Genomic DNA, 17,509 nt, shown 5'->3' with positions numbered 1-17,509 from the left:
CCAGCGTCATGGAAGCCTTTAAAAGCCTTAAAAGCCTCCAGAATAGGATCCGAGCTGGGCCTATCCGTCTTCTAACTGCGTCTGGAACGGCTCCATATGCACGAAATCTGAACTTAGGGCACTCACGCACGCACGCACGCACGCACGCACGCACGCACGCACGCACGCACGCACGCACGCACACACACACACACACACCTCCGTGACAGTCCCTTACAGAGTTGAGTTAAGCTGCCTTTGTCTATGCAAACATGCACACGAATGCATACATTTCTTTTTTCTTTTTTTTTACTTTGTTTTTATTTCAAAAAATGAAACATGAACAATGAAACAGAAATCAAACATAAATGTGAATGCAAGAAAACAAAAATACATAACAAAAACAGAGACAATAAAAGAAATCCAAAGAAAAACAGAAAAACAGCTTGACAAACTTAAAAAATACAGCATTTTTCAGACAAGGCAAGGCAGGGAACAGCAGGAGACATGACCCATAATATACAGCAGATATATAACATTAATTGTCACAAGCCCGGCCTGCATCCAGCCCTTGCTCGCACCCCGAGGAGACAGAAGCTCCGGTGACCTTCAGCCCGCCACCAAGTGACTGGCCAGAGGCCCCCGGATCCCCCGCCCCCCAGCCGGCTACAGACCGGGCACCTGCAACTTCTTCAAAGCATTTTTATAGACACAACAACCACTACTCGGCACTTTTAGACCTCTACACATACACTGAAACACCCAAGTACAATATTACAGGAGTCCATTTAAGTATGAAACTTTCCATTTTTAATTGTAACCTTGCAGTCATTTCCTCCATTATATAAACCTGCTTCAGTCTCTGTTTCCATTGGGTTATAGTAGTGTGACATCATCATCAAACCAGGAAGTTATGCAGGAACGCCTACTGAGTGGCAAAAAACTACTTTCTGGCCTTGACAGCCCATACATCCACACAGAAAAGTCTTATCTGATTGCATTAAACAACATTAAACAATGTTAAACTCACTTTGCCTGTTGCTTTGCCACTCGATGTGCCATTCACTTTAAGCATGCGCATACTCTCTATAGAAATATCTAGTTTTGAGTTTCCAATCAAATTCCTTCCACAACTGGCTATTTATTCCCTTGTGACATCCTTCACACATGTCCTCCCAGGTTTTGTCTTCAATTATTATATTGAATTCCAATTCCCATTTATCCTTAATGTACCATGTGTTTTGAGAAACATCATCCAGCGCTTTATATAAATTAGAAACATGTTTTTTAGTTGGGAAATGCATACATTTCTAAAATGGTTAGTCCCAATACTTGATTCTGATTGGCTGGTCTCTGATTAGACCACGTAGTAAATGTCACGATCATTTGTACCTTAAATCGGTTTATATCAATCCCAGGTGCGTTACAGTGATCCAGCATATCTGTAGAAGGGAAGCGCTTGATTTCCACACACATAGCATGGTGAGACAGTGGTGACTGGTGACTGAGTGACTCCGGCCCGGGCGGCGCTTGGCGCTTGCCCATTATTCACTTGTCAATCTGAACAGCTGTTCGCTAAGTCGCTATGCTAGCTGTTTTGACGTGATGTTCACAGACATATCAGCTAAATCTGGATTTAAAACATTATGAACTTCTATAGAATATGTTAGTTACCATGACATTCATACCCTGAAGAAGGCAACTTTCTATTATAAAGTTACCATGACATTGACCTAACACATGAATTGTGTTTCTCAATGATTGTGTTAGTTTGGCAAAACGAACACATTGAGATGTCTGAGTCTGAGATGGTCGTCACCACGCCTCTCAGCCATTATAAAATACAAGGTGGCTTATTGCTTTAGTATATCGTCTCTGTCGGGTGGAAACTCACAATTGATTGATTGAATATTACTTGGACGAGCTGTGGGAAATACAAGTACATTAGCTACAATACGATGTATGCTAAAAGGAAGAATCCAAGAAAGCCTTTAAGCTTGTTTCCATTGGAGTCCTCATGTACTATACTCAATTCATGAAAAACAGAGAGAATCAGATTTAACTAGAAAAAGTGCCCTTCTGGGCACATGTCTCCACCAGGAGGATGTTTTGTGTGTGTGTGTGTGTGTGTGTGTGTGTGTGTGTGTGTGTGTGTGTGTGTGTGTGTGTGTGTGTGTGTGTGTGTGTGTGTGTGTGTGTGTGTGTGTGTGTGTGTGTGTGTGTGTGTGTGTGTGTGTGTGTGTGTGTGTGTTAATTTAATAATAATAATCAGAATCTACAAAGTAACTAGTAACTCAAGTTTTGAACTTAAAGACAAACAGTGCAGTTAAACCTGGATACTTACCAGAGAGTTGTGCATAAGTGTGTGTGTGTGTGTGTGTGTGTGTGTGTTCCTCAGCCTAGTGGGAATATGCATGCACAGTTTCACCGCAATCGGACGCTGCGTTGAGTAATTGTGGCAATTTGTACAAAACGGGTACAAAGCGGGCTACTCCTGAAAGGTTTAGAAGCCAATCGTAGTCAATGAAGGTGGATTATGAGAAATCAAACAAACGCGTCTTGATCACATGACTATGGAGAGCATGTGTACCGATTTGCGTGAAATTTGGATAAAATCTGAAGGAGTAATATTAGAAAATGTGTTTTACATATGTCGGCCTCCTGGTGGCGCTATAAAGAGCAGATGTGAAAAATTCCAGGCAAAGGTTTTTCCTTGGCCTCTAGGGAGTTGGCATACAAAGTTATCCACAGATCCGTGCAGTTAGAGGTAAAAACACTTTTCGGCGAGTTATAGCGCCACCATGAGGCTGAGTTGAAAATGTTCACGTGGCATTTCTTCCTCTGCCTAGTGTGAATGTGTGTGCACAATTTCACGGAAATCACACGATGTGTCCATGATTTGCAGCATTTTGTTTGAAACTGAGCACTCCTGCAAACTTTGGAAGCCAATCTTAGCCAATCAGGATGGAGTCTGAGAAATCTGAAAGACCCGTTTCGTTGAATGGCTCTAGAGAGACTGTGTACCAATTTGCGTGATGTTTGGACAAAATCTGTAGGTGTACTGTCCAAAAACTTGTTTTGCACAAAGCGGCCTCCTGGTGGCACTATAACAGGCCGTTCTGGAAATTCTGGGGCAGAGGTTCATCGTTGGCATCCAGGGAGTGTGTGTGCAAAATTTGACATCGACCGGGTTAACGGTGCCGGAGATTAGCTGTTCACAGACGGACGGACGGACACACACACACACACGGACGGACACGCACACGGACACACGGACGGACGGACGGACGGACGGACGGAGTGCAAAACATACTCTCTCCCCATGCCTTCGGCCTGGTGGAGACAAAAATAGCAAATGTAGCAGATCTACAAGCTAAAAATGCGCCTCTTTGCTCTCAAGCTGCATTTCGAGCTTATAGATCTGCTACTTTTGGTATTTAGTATGACGGCTGTACTCTAGTATGATCGAGTGGGGCATTACGAAACACCGGCAAAAATATAGAAATAGGGTTTTCTACTCTATACTGCAGCAATACTGTATGTGTGTACTCAAACGCAAACGCACTGTACTGTACCAGCACACTACTGTACTGTAAATATTGGTAGTTGCTGGTTGTGTTTTTTGTGTTTGTGTTTAAAGTGTTGCTTATTTGGTCTTGTGTGTGTGTACCCGTGTTTGTGTGTGTCCGTCTGTTACCAGCTAATCTCCGGTACCGTTAACCCAGTCGATGCCAAACTTTGCGCACACACTCCCTGGATGCCAACGATGAACATCTGCCCCGGCCTGTTATAGCGCCACCAGGAGGCCGACTTTTGTAAAACTAATTTTTTGATATTACTCCTCCATATTTTGTCTAAAAATCATTACACAGTATCTCTATAGTCATGTGCTCAAGACAGATCTGTCCGATATTTCATATTCCATCCTGATTGGCTAATATTGGCTTTCAAGATTTGCAGGATTGGCTCGTTTTGAACAAAAATACTCAGGAATATATCCCACCCTTTCCACATTGACCTGTTATAGCGCCACCAACAGGTGGATTCTTGCAAAACACATTTTTGGAATAAAATGCCTCAAATCATCCAATTGTCATCCAAGGCGTAAGAAGAAATGGCACCCAACAGTGTAGTTGCTTATTTGGGCTTGTTCCTAAAGTGTAGTTGCTTATTTGGGCTTGTTTCTAAAGTGTAGTTGCTTATTTGGGCTTGTTCCTAAAGTCTTAGTTGCTTATTTGGGCTTGTTTCTAAAGTGTAGTTGCTTATTTGGGCATGTTTCTAAAGTGTAGTTGCTTTATTTGGGCTTGTTTCTAAAAGGGTAGTAGTTGCTTATTTGGGCTTGTTTCTAAAAGGGTAGTAGTTGCTTATTTGGGCTTGCTTCCTAATGTTGTTTAAACCAGTGGTACGGTTCTGAAATCTTTTTTTAAACATTTTTTCACGTCAAGGACCCCCAGATTTATATGTAATTGTCCACGGACCTCCATTTGAAAATAAATTGTGCCAAAAGTATTCAAAATATTTCAATTTATTCTTATTGTGTGTCTGTGTATAGCCCACCCCATAGCGATGATTTGATTGGCTGAGGGCTTAAAAAGTGAGGATAAAAATTGAGGACAGAAAAGTGAGGACGACAAAAGTGATTGGTCGGAATGTGATGATGTACGATGATAAGAGCGCCCCTCACTTCACACGTGTGATTTCTTTTCTTTTTTTAACCCATTTTGGGCGGGAACCCCTTTTGGTGTTAGCATTATGTTATGCTTTAGCTATTGAAAAATAGCAGATCTACAAGCTCATAGCGCACAACCGAGTGGCGCGCTACGAGCTTGTAGGTCTGCTATTTTTGAAAAATCGAAGAACGACGGACATAGAAACATAGCTTTTTCAGAAAACTGTCGGGATGTAGAAGACATTTTTAGAATCTGATCTCAGGTCAAAATGGGTTTAAGACAGATTAAACCTATTTTCAAATAGCCACGGTGGTAAAGTGGTAAAACACAGCCTTTCTTATTTTGGGCTTGTTTTCATAGACCTGGTCAGGGACATGCACACATAGACATCAAAGGGGGCTTCAGCCCCTGCCCTTTTACCCGTCTGTAAAACAACTGCCCTTTCCAGACCACGAATGCAGCGTTTACTTTTTACTACATGGTGAAAGAAATGCAAATGCCACTCCTTTCCATGCCACACCGGAAGGCAGCATTCAGGAGAATTGCTTTTTTTCTGGAGTCTCCTGAACTTGAACCCAGTATTTTGCGTTGAACAAATTGGTTTAGAAATCCATGTCGTTACACCGCATCTCCACTAGCTAAAGAGTGCTGGGTTGCGGCCCGAAAATAGCTGATCTACAAGCTCTCAACGCGTTGCAGCGCGACGCGTTGAGAGCTTGTAGATCTGCTATTTTCGCTATTTTTGTCCAAAAGTGCCCTCTTTACGGGATTTCAGCCCCTGCCCCTCTAACACTCTCTGCACGTCCCTGGACCTGGCCGCTCGTTTCTGTTTGTAATATCTGACAAGACTGGTCACAGCAGCAACAGCAACCAAGACGGTAATAAGCAAGAGATGCCATCTCCGGTTGACGTCCCGCCGTCCATGTGGACCGTGTATGAAACAAGTGTTGTGATTGGTCGAAAAATATCGTATCTGGGGGAAACACATCTGACGGATGTACCGGATCGACACTTCCGGTTATGCAATCTCTGCCTTATATTGTGACAAGGCTTGTCTCTTCGCAGATGAGTAAGCCTGCATGGGACCGAGGCTATAGGATTTTGTAGGATTTGTGTACTGTACCATGTCGCCTGTAGTGGCTCAGGACGGACTGTCTTCCTAAATTAACGATTAACTTTGGCTACAGCCATGAGGAAGAGGGAAGTGATGCACACATTTCACGCAAAGGCTCATGGGACACTGGAAACAGGTGGATAGGAGCCTAGTATAGTATAGAGCCCTTCATTTGGGGACTCCACTGAAGCATATAGTGTTTAATTTGTTAACAATACCAAGTTGTGAAAATCTAAATCTGCTTGTAATCCCTTCCTCCTTTTCTCATTCTCCTCCATACCCCCCTCCCCCCCCCCCCCCTCTCTCTCTCTGTCTCTCGCTGTCTCTCTCTCGCTCTCTCTCTTTCTCTTTGTTGCAGGAGAATTCTGGGGAGATTTCTGAATCCTTCGTCTCCCAAAGATGAAGCAGCTCAGTGGATCAATGTGTTTATAGTGGTAAGTCACCACATCAATGTTGATTTGGATGTTGCTAAGGATACTCCTGATAGCACGCACGCAACGCACGCACGCCACGCACGCACGCACAGCACGCACGCACACACACACACACACACACACACACACACACACACACACACACACACACACACACACACACACACACACACACACAGTATATGAATGTAGACTTTACCTCTGCTCCAAAGTCGATGTGTTCTAGGCCAGATGTCTCTCTGATTGTCTATGATTTATGATTGTAAAAAAGCTGTGCCAAGTCCACTGAGAAGGACAGAGCGAGCACAAGAAAGAGAGAGAGAGAGAGAGAGAGAGAGGAGAGAGAGAGAGAGAGAGAGAGAGGAGAGAGAGAGAGAGAGAGAGAGAGAGAGAGAGAGAGAGGGGGGGAGAAAGAGAGAGAGAAGAGAGAGAGAGAGAGAGAGAGAGAGAGGGAGAGAGGGAGGAGAGGAGAGAGAGGAGAGAGAGAGAGAGAGAGAGAGAGGGAGAGAGGGAGAGAGAGAGAGAGGGAGAGGAGAGAGGAGAGAGAGAGAGAGAGAGAGAGAGAGAGAGAGAGAGAGAGAGAGAGAGAGAGAGGGAGAGAGGGAGAGAGAGAGAGAGAGAGAGAGGGAGAGAGGGAGAGAGAGAGAGAGAGAGAGAGAGAGCAGTGGTGGACAAAGTAACCAACTCCAGTACTTGAGTCAAAGTATATAATCAAATATTACTCTACTTCAAGTGGAAGTTTCTCTGTCAAAATTGTATTTAATACTTAAATACTTTTGAATACTTAAATATTCAAAAGTACACGATTATTTACACTCAAGAGTTACATTATAATGTGTTAAACATCCACATTATTTAATTTACAATAAGTCTACAATATTAGAGAATGTAGAAGAATTGTTATTTTGACCAACGTTTGCCTGTTATCTCTCCCGGTACCAACATCAATACAGAATGGAATTGTGGACAAAATCTTATCCAACTACAACAAAATATCCTTTAGTTTTCAGTCTGAGAGGCTAAATCTCATCAAATGGTGGTCCGTGGCTCAAATGCAGAATAAACTAGAAAAAGTGCCCTTCTGGGCACAGGTCTCCACCAGGAGGATAGGAGTGTGTGTGTGATGTTTGGCAAAATGTTTAGGAGCAATATAAACGTGTGTGTGTGTGTGTGTGTGTGTGTGTGTGTGTGTGTGTGTGTGTGTGTGTGTGTGTGTGTGTGTGTGTGTGTGTGTGTGTGTGTGTGTGTGTGTGTGTGTGTGTGTGTGCGCGTGTGTGTGTGTGTGTGACGTGGCTTGGCCTGTTGTAGCGCCACCATGAGGCTGATTTGAAAACTGTCAAGTGGCATTTCTTCCAAAGCCTAGTGGGTATGCATGCACAGTTTCACCACAATCGGACGCTGCGTTGAGTAGTTGTGGTGATATGTACAAAACGGGTACTAAGCGGGCTACTCAGAAGCTAATCATAGCCAATGAGGGTGGATTATGAGAAATCAAACAAACCAGTCTTGATCACATGACTATGAAGAGCATGTGTACCGATTTGCGTGAAATGTGGCTCAAATCTGAAGGAGTAATATTAAAAAATGTGTTTTACATATGTCGGCCTCCTGGTGGCGCTATAAAGAGCAGATGTGAAAAATTCCAGGCAAAGGTTTTTCCTTGGCCTCTAGGGAGTTGGCATACAAAGTTATCCACAGATCCGTGCAGTTAGAGGTAAAAACACTTTTCGGCCAGTTATAGCGCCACCATGAGGCTGAGTTGAAAATGTTCATGTGGCATTTCTTCCTCGGCCTAGTGGGAATGTGCGTGCACAATTTCACGGAAATCACACGATGTGTTCATGATTTGCAGCATTTTGTTTGAAACTGAGCACTCCTGCGAACTTTGGAAGCCAATCTTAGCCAATCAGGAAGGAGTCTGAGAAATCTGAAAGACCCGTTTCGTTGAATGGCTCTAGAGAGACTGTGTACCAATTTGCGTGATGTTTGGAGAAGATCTGTAGGTGTACTGTCCAAAAACTTGTATTGCACAAAGCGGCCTCCTGGTGGCGCTATAACAGGCCGTTCTGGATATTTTGGGGCAGAAGTTCATCGTTGGCATCCAGGGAGTGTGTGTGCAAAATGTGGCATCGACCGGGTTAACGGTGCCGGAGATTAGCTGTTCACAGACGGAAGGACGGACGGACGGACGGACGGACGGACACACACACGGACGGACGGACGGAGTGCAAAACATACTCTCTCCCCATGCCTTCGGCCTGGTGGAGACAATAATGGGCCACAAAAACACTCCTTGGTCTAAAAATGTCCATATAGCTGTCATCACAAATGCGACTTGCACATTTGTGCAAGTGGCTATGGCCGTTTTTAGCCCAAGGAGTGTTTTTCGTGCTAAACTAATGCTTGGAATGGATTCAGAATCATGAAAACACCCCTAGTCTGACACGTCACATGCGACTTAAAGCATAATGAAAATTTGAAAATGATTCCCTATATTGGATCTTAATGGTACCCCAACTTTCAACCCCTGACTTTACAACATGGTCCACTCATTATTTCATTCAACATTATATATATATGTTATTTGGATGACCCTAAAGGATCATAAAAAACCTTGAACGATTACTATTGCAATTTCTTTTGGGTCACACCTTAGATTGACCTGCCTCGGTGGAGAGAACATCCCCAGCTGTTTTTAAAAAAAGCGCTGCGCTGATCTGATACATTATTGAACATGCTGCTCTCCAACGCATCACTGACTTTTCCTCTCACGTTAGCGCTCAAAGTTCTCGTGGCGTCACCGGGCTAAATATAAAGCGTCCCCCCCCCCCCCCCCCCCCCTCTCTCTCTCTTTCTCTCTGTCTTCTTGGGCTTGTTATTAAAAGATGGAGAGGCTGTAGGCTCCGTACGGCGGACTGTGTGGAAGGAAGCACTGAACTGCACTTTTCTTTTCCCTCTTTGAGGCTCACTCTCTCTCTCTCTCTCTCTCTCTCTCTCTCTCTGTGTGACTCACTCTATCTGGCATCAGGGTGCCGTTCCTCTGCTTCATATCAAAACACCTCCTCCAAAACCATTATCTTTAGATGTTGTCAGAGATAACACACTTAAGTACACTGCGCTTATTATTATGCATTTGCCTTGCAGTGGTGTAAAGCAAGTATATTTACTTCAGCAATTTTTGGTATTTGTACTTTACTGGAGTATATTTCCAATTACCAGTACTTTTACTTCTACTCCACTGCATCTCAGATCTTTTTTTTTATTTTTTTACTTTTACTCCACTACAATTATTTGAAAATGTATTACCAAACACACTAACCACCCAAATAAATACATTTTAGCCATTTGAAAATAGCCTATCTACAAGCTCACAATGCATTGTGCATAACGAGTACTTTTACTTTTGGTACTTTAAGTACATTTTTATGACAATACTTTTCTACTTTTACTCAAGGTGAATTCCGGACTTTTACTTGTAACCGAGTGTTTCTACATTGCAGTATCGATACTTTTACTTAAGTAAAAAAAGAATGTGTACTTTTTCCACCACTGCTTAAGAAATATGAGACATCCTGGGGATGGAGCTCGAATCAGACAAACGACCAGCTGAAAATTAATTTATACTTTGGTACAATGACCCTGAAACACTCATCAAAGATGGACCTTGTAGTTTTCACAATAAAATATGCTTGTTTTGGTTTTGGATGGTGCTGCTGCTGATGTGATGCCTTTATTATGGAGCATTTTTCTTCCTGGACGCAATACCGAGTCTCTCCTAGAGGTGGCAGCAAAGTAGCATAGCCAAGGCACGTGTGACGCCATAGCACAGTGGTTTTCAACCCTTTTCATATCAAGGCCCATTATTTATTCTACATTGGAGTCACGGACCACCATTTGATGACATTTAGACTTTTGTCCACACTTCCATGTTGTATTGATGTGGTGCCATTAGAAGAGATAACAGGCAAACATTGATCAAAATAACAATTATTCTACATTCTCTAATTGTGTAGACTTCTTGTAAATTAAGTAATGCAGATGTTTAACAATAATTTAACTCTTGAGAGCATAAACTGAAACCAAATGGACCCGTAAAGATCTTTAAGGGTCCATTTGGTTACCAATTTACATAATTTAGATGGGGACCACCTGGAACCCCCTTCAAGGACCGCTGGTGGTCCCCGGACCACTGGTTTAAAACCACTGCCATAGCAGGCCTGTCTGTCTGTCTGTCTGTCTGTCTGTCTGTCTGTCTGTCTGTCTGTCTGTCCGCCTGGCCCGTTTTATGGGCTAGTCCCTCAATGGCCTCCCTTTCCCTCATCTATCTCTCTGTCTCCTGCAAGAGAGATTCTAAAACATATTATTCTTCCTGGCCAGGAAAAAAACAGTGGAACAACCAATCAATAGCTTCTGATAGATCAAGGGCACACACAGCGCAGCGCCAATGAAATATATTCTTCTGTCCTCTCCCGCAGCTCCCTCTTTCAAACTCCACGCTACAGGATGCGCCATGAATAAAGGTAAGACCTCGTCTTTGACTTTACTTAAAGAGTGTGTGTGTGCGCGCGTGTGTGTGTGTGTGTGCAGCGGCGGCCTGCCGGCCTTAAGGATCGGGAGCCCCCGTTCATGACGTCATCATTTTAATAATGAATTATTATTATAAAAAAAACTATAAAAAGAAATGTCAGTGTGTATAACTCTCAGCGCTGCTAGTGTACACACCGGGAAGTGGGAACAATTACAACACATAGGTCAACGTGACATGACTATTAGACTATGATTATTAGCTGCTGCCAACTAGTGGTAAGTGGACGTACAGGATGAGGCTGAATAATTGACAAGGCTGATTGGAAGGCTGCGATGCAATGCAATACTACTACTACAAATAATAATAATAATTACAAAATATATATATATATATATATATATATATATATATATATTATATATATATATATATATATATTGGAGGCCCCTGGAAGCTCGCTGCTCGAGGCACATGTGTGCACATGCCTGCGTGTGTGGGTGTTTTGGTTTGTGTGTGTGTGTGTGTATGTGTGGTTCCATCGCATTCTTAGTGACATGTTATGCACTCTGGCTGATGATCATTGGTCTCCTCCATGTGAGGTTGCTATAGTGACTATGAGTGTGTGTGTGTGTGTGTGTGTGTGGGGGGGGGGGGGGGGGGCTTACAATGAGGGGTACAGAGGATAAGGAGAAAAATGACAGAGTGGGAGGAATAGGAAATTAAGTGCTTGGTGCCTCAGGCCCCCTGTGTGTGTGGCTGTGCCCGTGTGTGTGTGTGTGTGTGTGTGCGTGTGTGTGTGTGCGTGCGCGCGTGTGTGTGTATGTGCATGTGAGTGCACACTCATGCACACGCCTGCAGGGGGTCAGAGAGTGTGATGTTGAGAAGTCGCTCCTTGGTGTAGCTGCAAATTTGATCGATATAATCCAGTCAAACGCACACTCAATCACACGTACACATAAACACAGACGCACGCACGCACGCACGCACGCACGCACGCACGCACGCACGCACGCACGCACGCACGCACGCACGCACGCACGCACGCACGCACGCACGCACGCACGCACGCACGCACGCACACACACACACACACACAGTGTGCGTAGGAGCAGCAGAAACAGGGAGCCTGTGCTGACGGTAGCGTGGGCAGAGGGTAGCCCACTCTGCCCCTCAGACAGACACCATGGCTGGATCATGATGCTGGCTCTATATCGCCCTTAATCACCATACGGTTATTAAACGCATGCATCCATGTCAGTGTGGCTGTGTTTACAGAGCAGTGGCATACATAACACTCGTCCAAAAATGGTCAATCAACAAAGCTTGCGTGACGATGGACTATTTTGGGCAGAGCGACACCGACGCGCGGCAAGGTATAATTCATTCACAAAGCCTCCTACCATATTGCAAGCAAAGTGGCTGCATAACTGTAGGGCAGTGGTTCTCAACCAGTGGTCCGGGAACCACCCGTGGTCCTTGAGGGGGTTCCAGGTGGTAACCAAATGGACCCTTATAGATCTTTACACAATTCGAGAATATATATTTTTTTTTAAATGTTATTTTGTTCAACATTTGCCTGTTGTCTCTCCTATGGTACCACATAAATACAGCATGGAATTGGGGACAAAATCGAACAAAATATTTAGATTTGGGTCTGCGAGGCTAAATGTCATCGACATTGCACTGTCCTCGTTCTGCGGAGAATAGAATAGAGTGGGAAATGTATGAATTGGAAAATACGTGAATGAAGTAGAACAAGAAGATATGCTACCTGTGTTATACTCGGTGTACGTATAAATTCACCCCAAAACGGTTTACCCCCAATTTAGTCGTTATGCCAATTGATTCATCCTCCCCACACACGTTTCTATGTTGTCACTGCTGTTTTATCCCACTGCCACTGAGGAAGGTGTCCCTTTTTGGGCATAAAAGGGACACAGACACAGATACAGAAATCTCCATATATTGGGCATAAAGCTGAAACAGACAAACAGAGTGGTATTACCTATGCAATGGGCATTGCATAACCGGAGGGGCATGTGTTCCCAACGGGCATCGGCCTTGTAATAACTAAATTAATTATAAATATAGAGCAAATGCATTAAAATGTCTTTCAACGTCATAATTTGGGAGGGAAAAAAAAAGAACTCCAGTCTGCCCCTTTCAATTACTTCCTGCTGCATTCCCCCCGCGGGTGTAGTGTATCTGAAAGTAAACTAATTCTGTTTATTCCATTTATACCAAAACGATTTCAAACAACCCCGAGGCCATGTTCCCCTCACGCAGACAAAACATCCTAATGTTACCGGTGGAAACCTCTGGTGGGGTGCGTGCCGTGTACCAGACGCAGTGAGAGATAAAATGTAACACTAGTACCAATACAGGGTTCTGGCTTCACACAGGGATTACACCCAGCTAGATGATTCCTCAATAGAGAGTTTAGTCTGGCGGGGCGGGGTGGGGGGGGGGGGGGGTTACGGAGCTTAAGCCATTTAGACCTGAGCGGCTGATTCTAAAAATAAATATAATAATATTAATAAATATATTTAAAAAAAAACGTTTGTTTCTCTATACGTCAGTGGTTCTAATAATATTTTATTTATAACGCACTTTACATTCATCAGAATCTCAAAGTGCTACAATGATAAAAACATAAGAAGCATCACACCTTTAAAAACATCTAATAAACGGGAACAAACAAACTTTGTTCCAGGGACCACCCAGAAGCATTTTAATTAAAAAAAAATTGCTTTAAAATAGTATATATATATATATATTATATTCAAAGATTAGCAAAAAAATCAAGATTTTTCAAAAGCGCTGCGATCTTGTATGCTATTTTTTGAATAGAATAAAAGGATAAATAATAAATGGATATATAAAGTGGTTTAAAATCTCAGGTGACACAGACGCCTTCACGGTCTGGACGGGTTAATCCTCCTCCATGTGGAAGTGGACCGTGGTGAGGCGGTCAGAGAACAGAGCCTCCTGTGGAAGTGGACCGTGGTGAGACGATCAGGAGAACAGAGCCTCCTGTGGAAGTGGAGCGTGGTGAGACGGTCAGGAGAACAGAGCCTCCTGTGGAAGTGGACCTTGGTGAGACGGTCAGGAGAACAGAGCCTCCTGTGGAAGTGGACCGTGGTGAGACGGTCAGGAGAACAGAGCCTCCTGTGGAAGTGGACCGTGGTGAGGCGGTCAGAGAACACAGCCTCCTGTGGAAGTGGACCGTGGTGAGGCGGTCAGGAGAACAGAGCCTCCTGTGAAAGTGGACCGTGGTGAGACGGTCAGGAGAACAGAGCCTCCTGTGGAAGTGGACTGTGGTGAGGTGGTCAGGAGAACACAGCCTCCTGTTGAAGTGGACCGTGGTGAGGCGGTCAGGAGAACAGAGCCTCCTGTGGAAGTGGATCGTGGTGAGACGGTCAGGAGAACAGAGCCTCCTGTGGAAGTGGACCGTGGTGAGGCGGTCAGGAGAACAGAGCCTCCTGTGGAAGTGGACCGTGGTGAGACGGTCAGAGCCGTAGGACAGAGAACAGAGGAGGACGCTCAGATGAGCTCTCAGCAGAAACCCATCTATCTCCTGCTCTCTAATGCAGTGTGAGAGAGAGACATTGTTCCCTCCCATGCAGTGTCTCTCTCTCTCTATGACTGTGCGATGCTTCTGTGTGATAGGGAGACAGGCACGGCTGTGTGTGTGTGTGTGTGTGTGTGTGTGTGTGTGTGTGTGTGTGTGTGTGTGTGCACACACACACACACGTGTACGTGCGACTCCATCCTTTATGGCACCATTAGCCATTAGTCAGGGGACTCCTGGGCGAGCCGTAGCCTTTGTGTGCTGCCCCGTTTGCCTTTGTGGCTGTAATTACCTTCGCCTGAGTCACGTCTGACAATTAGGAGGGTCAGCGGAGGACCCGCGCTCATGCACATGTTTGACCACACACACACACACACACACACACATGCGCACAGTGGTACACAGTCACACACTGATAAAAGTAATCTCTCTTGCTGTCGCAGAGCACCATAGCCTACTCATCGGAGCCAGTGCAGTCCTAATGGGATTATCATCATAGCTGAGGGTCCCAGACAGTCATCACCCTGTTATGACTCTTTCTTTCTTTCTTTCTTTCTCTCTCTCTTTCTTTCTTTCTCGTCCCCACACTTCTGCCCAGCTCACAACAAGGTTCTCTGTGTTCCGTCACGGCGGGCTCACACAACGTTTGCATTTCACGTGACTGTCTGCTCTGTGCTATACGGTGCTATGTGAACGTTGACTGTCTGCTCTGTGCTATACGGTGCTATGTGAACGTCGACTGTCTGCTCTGTGCTATACGATGCTATGTGAACGTCGACTGTCTGCTCTGTGCTATACGGTGCTATGTGAACGTTGACTTTCTGCTCTGTGCTACGATGCTATTTTGTCCCGCCAAGCGTCACAACAATGGACGTATTGATGTTAGAGTGCAGACTAGAGCGATTCAGTTTGGCTCTTTTGTGTTGAGTGCTTGGATGGACAGGCCCAGAGGGCTGGAGGCTTATATTATGCTGTGTGATATGGTGTGTGGAAGGGCAAGGAAAGTGAGGGCCTCTCAAATCCACCAGCTTAAATGTCATGTCATGTCACACACCCAGGCATAAGGCACGTGCTCTCGCTCTCTCTTTCTCTCTTTCTCTCTGTCTCTCTTTCTCTCTTTCTCTCTGTCTCTCTCTCTCTCTCTCTCCCCCCACACACACTGACTACATGAGCTCCGTGGGACGCTCCTGATGCTAATTGGATGGTGACATTCGGCAGGTGATGCTAATTGGATGGTGACATTCGGCAGGTGATGCTGATGGATGGTGACATTCGGTATAGGTAGGAAAGGTACCCAGCACGGTCAGTGGCCAAAGACACATCGCTGTCTGCCTTCGTTCAAAGTGTACACTTTGTGTGTGTGTGTGTGTGTGTGTGTGTCTCTCAATAACACACGTTATTCACTGCGGCACACACACGCGTGGCGTTAGACCCCATGGCCAATCACAGGTTTTAGAGTTACACAGTGGAATAAACATTTTCTTTCTCTTTCTCCCATTGGGGGGGGGGGGGGGGCATTGACCCATTGCGCATTATAGCCAAGCCCTCAACGGGTCGAAGAAGTCGTTTTTTACAACTTAAATAGGCAATTCCACAATATAGCGGCCATAGCTGGCACCAGCTATACTTGTGGTAGACGAAGTACTCAAACCCAGTACTTTAGTTTATTATCCCACTCATGGAATACTTGATATTTACTGCCAACTATTTTCCAAAACAATAAATTGGAATATGCTGAACTGCTGTAGAATGGCAAATAATTATATCGTTAGAAACATATTAGATACACTGTGAATGTGCACGTATTTCAGTTGGTCCCGGAATGAGGTATGGCCTTCGAACCTTATTCAATTCACTTCTAAAATATGAAATGAAAGCATGCGTCTACTGTCCCTGCAAAGAATTTAAATTTTGTCATTGATTTGTACTATTAGCGGGGGGCGGACTTGTAAGAAATCAGCAAGATTTGGCTTTTGGTGACTAGTTTCTGAACTTTGGTGTGGTGTTAGGACTCAAACCCACAATTCAACATTTTGGTTTTAAGATGTTGATATTCATTTTGTATTCATCCTTAGGACCCCAAATCACACCTTGGAAAGCATGCGTGTCTATTTCAAGTGTTTTTTTGACTGGGGGGGTCATATTTTGACAGCAGGAATTGCCTGTCATAATTTTTGGATGTACGCCTTATCAGACGACGTCACACTGATAAGCAACAGCATGCGTGCACATAAAGGCAGCAGAAGAACACCACCTCTCATAAGATGCAATGGAAAAGTTCTAACTGCACTCACGTGTAAATAATGAACCATCAAACTTTCAGATGCTGTTTTTCTCCAAGTGTGGAGGAAGAATGATTAGGATTTTTATTGTGATCTCTCGCCCTTGAAATATATAATCCTTGGTTTCTGTTGTGTTTGAACAATAATAGCAATTCAAAACAGTTGTCCTCAAAACCACACCTCCAGTCGCTGTCATAAGAACGGGAGGTGCGCTCATGATTACGGCAGCAGAGCCTATTTGTGCACGGCTGCACGCGCACCTGCAGCCCATCAAGTATAATGTATGCTTCGTCCCACGATGGTGTCGCGCACGCAGACCTCTACGCTCACAACAGTCGCATCTGTGATGCGATGTGAGCTTGTATATCAGCTGTTCTCTGTGCGCAACACTGTTGGGCTTTGAAGTATAAATGTCTCCTAGGGTGCACTTCACTAGCCAACTCACAAGAGGAGGTTGAATGGACTGAAACCAGCGCTCCCCAAAACAACAGGTTTTGAGATCTGTTGGGAATTGATTACATGAAACAGTCACCTGCGCCCAGTCCCAATGTTTGTAAACAAATAATTGGTCTATTAGGATGTTGATATTCAACACTCCCCACTGACAGGTAGTAACCCCCTCTGGTGGCGGGCGGGTGGTGTTACAGCGTGACACACAGACAGACAGACAGACATGTTCTGCTGGCTCTCATAGTAAAGCAAACAAATAATTGGTCTATTAGGATGTTGATATTCAACACTCCCCACTGACAGGTAGTAACCCCCTCTGGTGGCGGGCGGGTGGTGTTACAGCGTGACACACAGACAGACAGACAGACATGTTCTGCTGGCTCTCATAGTAAAGCAAACAAATAATTGGTCTATTAGGATGTTGATATTCAACACTCCCCACTCACAGGTAGTAACCCCCTCTGGTGGCGGGCGGGTGGTG

At 44.6% G+C, this 17,509-nt stretch overlaps 1 protein-coding gene across 3 annotated transcripts in view; it reads left to right on the top strand.

Moving 5' to 3' along the window:
- LOC306922422 (receptor-type tyrosine-protein phosphatase delta-like) overlaps window positions 1-17,509 on the top strand; it is a 266,548-nt gene that overhangs the window by 68,751 nt on the left and 180,288 nt on the right. For all 3 annotated transcript variants that reach the window (XM_079500021.1, XM_079500020.1, XM_079500019.1), the window contains exons 3-4: window positions 6,122-6,197; window positions 10,673-10,717. The gene's annotated coding sequence lies outside the window, so the exon portion shown is untranslated. The remainder of the gene's footprint in view (window positions 1-6,121; window positions 6,198-10,672; window positions 10,718-17,509) is intronic.

This window comes from Electrona antarctica (assembly GCF_951216825.1).
Source record: "Electrona antarctica genome assembly, chromosome: 4".
Taxonomy (NCBI): Eukaryota; Metazoa; Chordata; class Actinopteri; order Myctophiformes; family Myctophidae; genus Electrona; species Electrona antarctica.
This window is presented reverse-complemented; position numbering and strand designations above follow the sequence as displayed.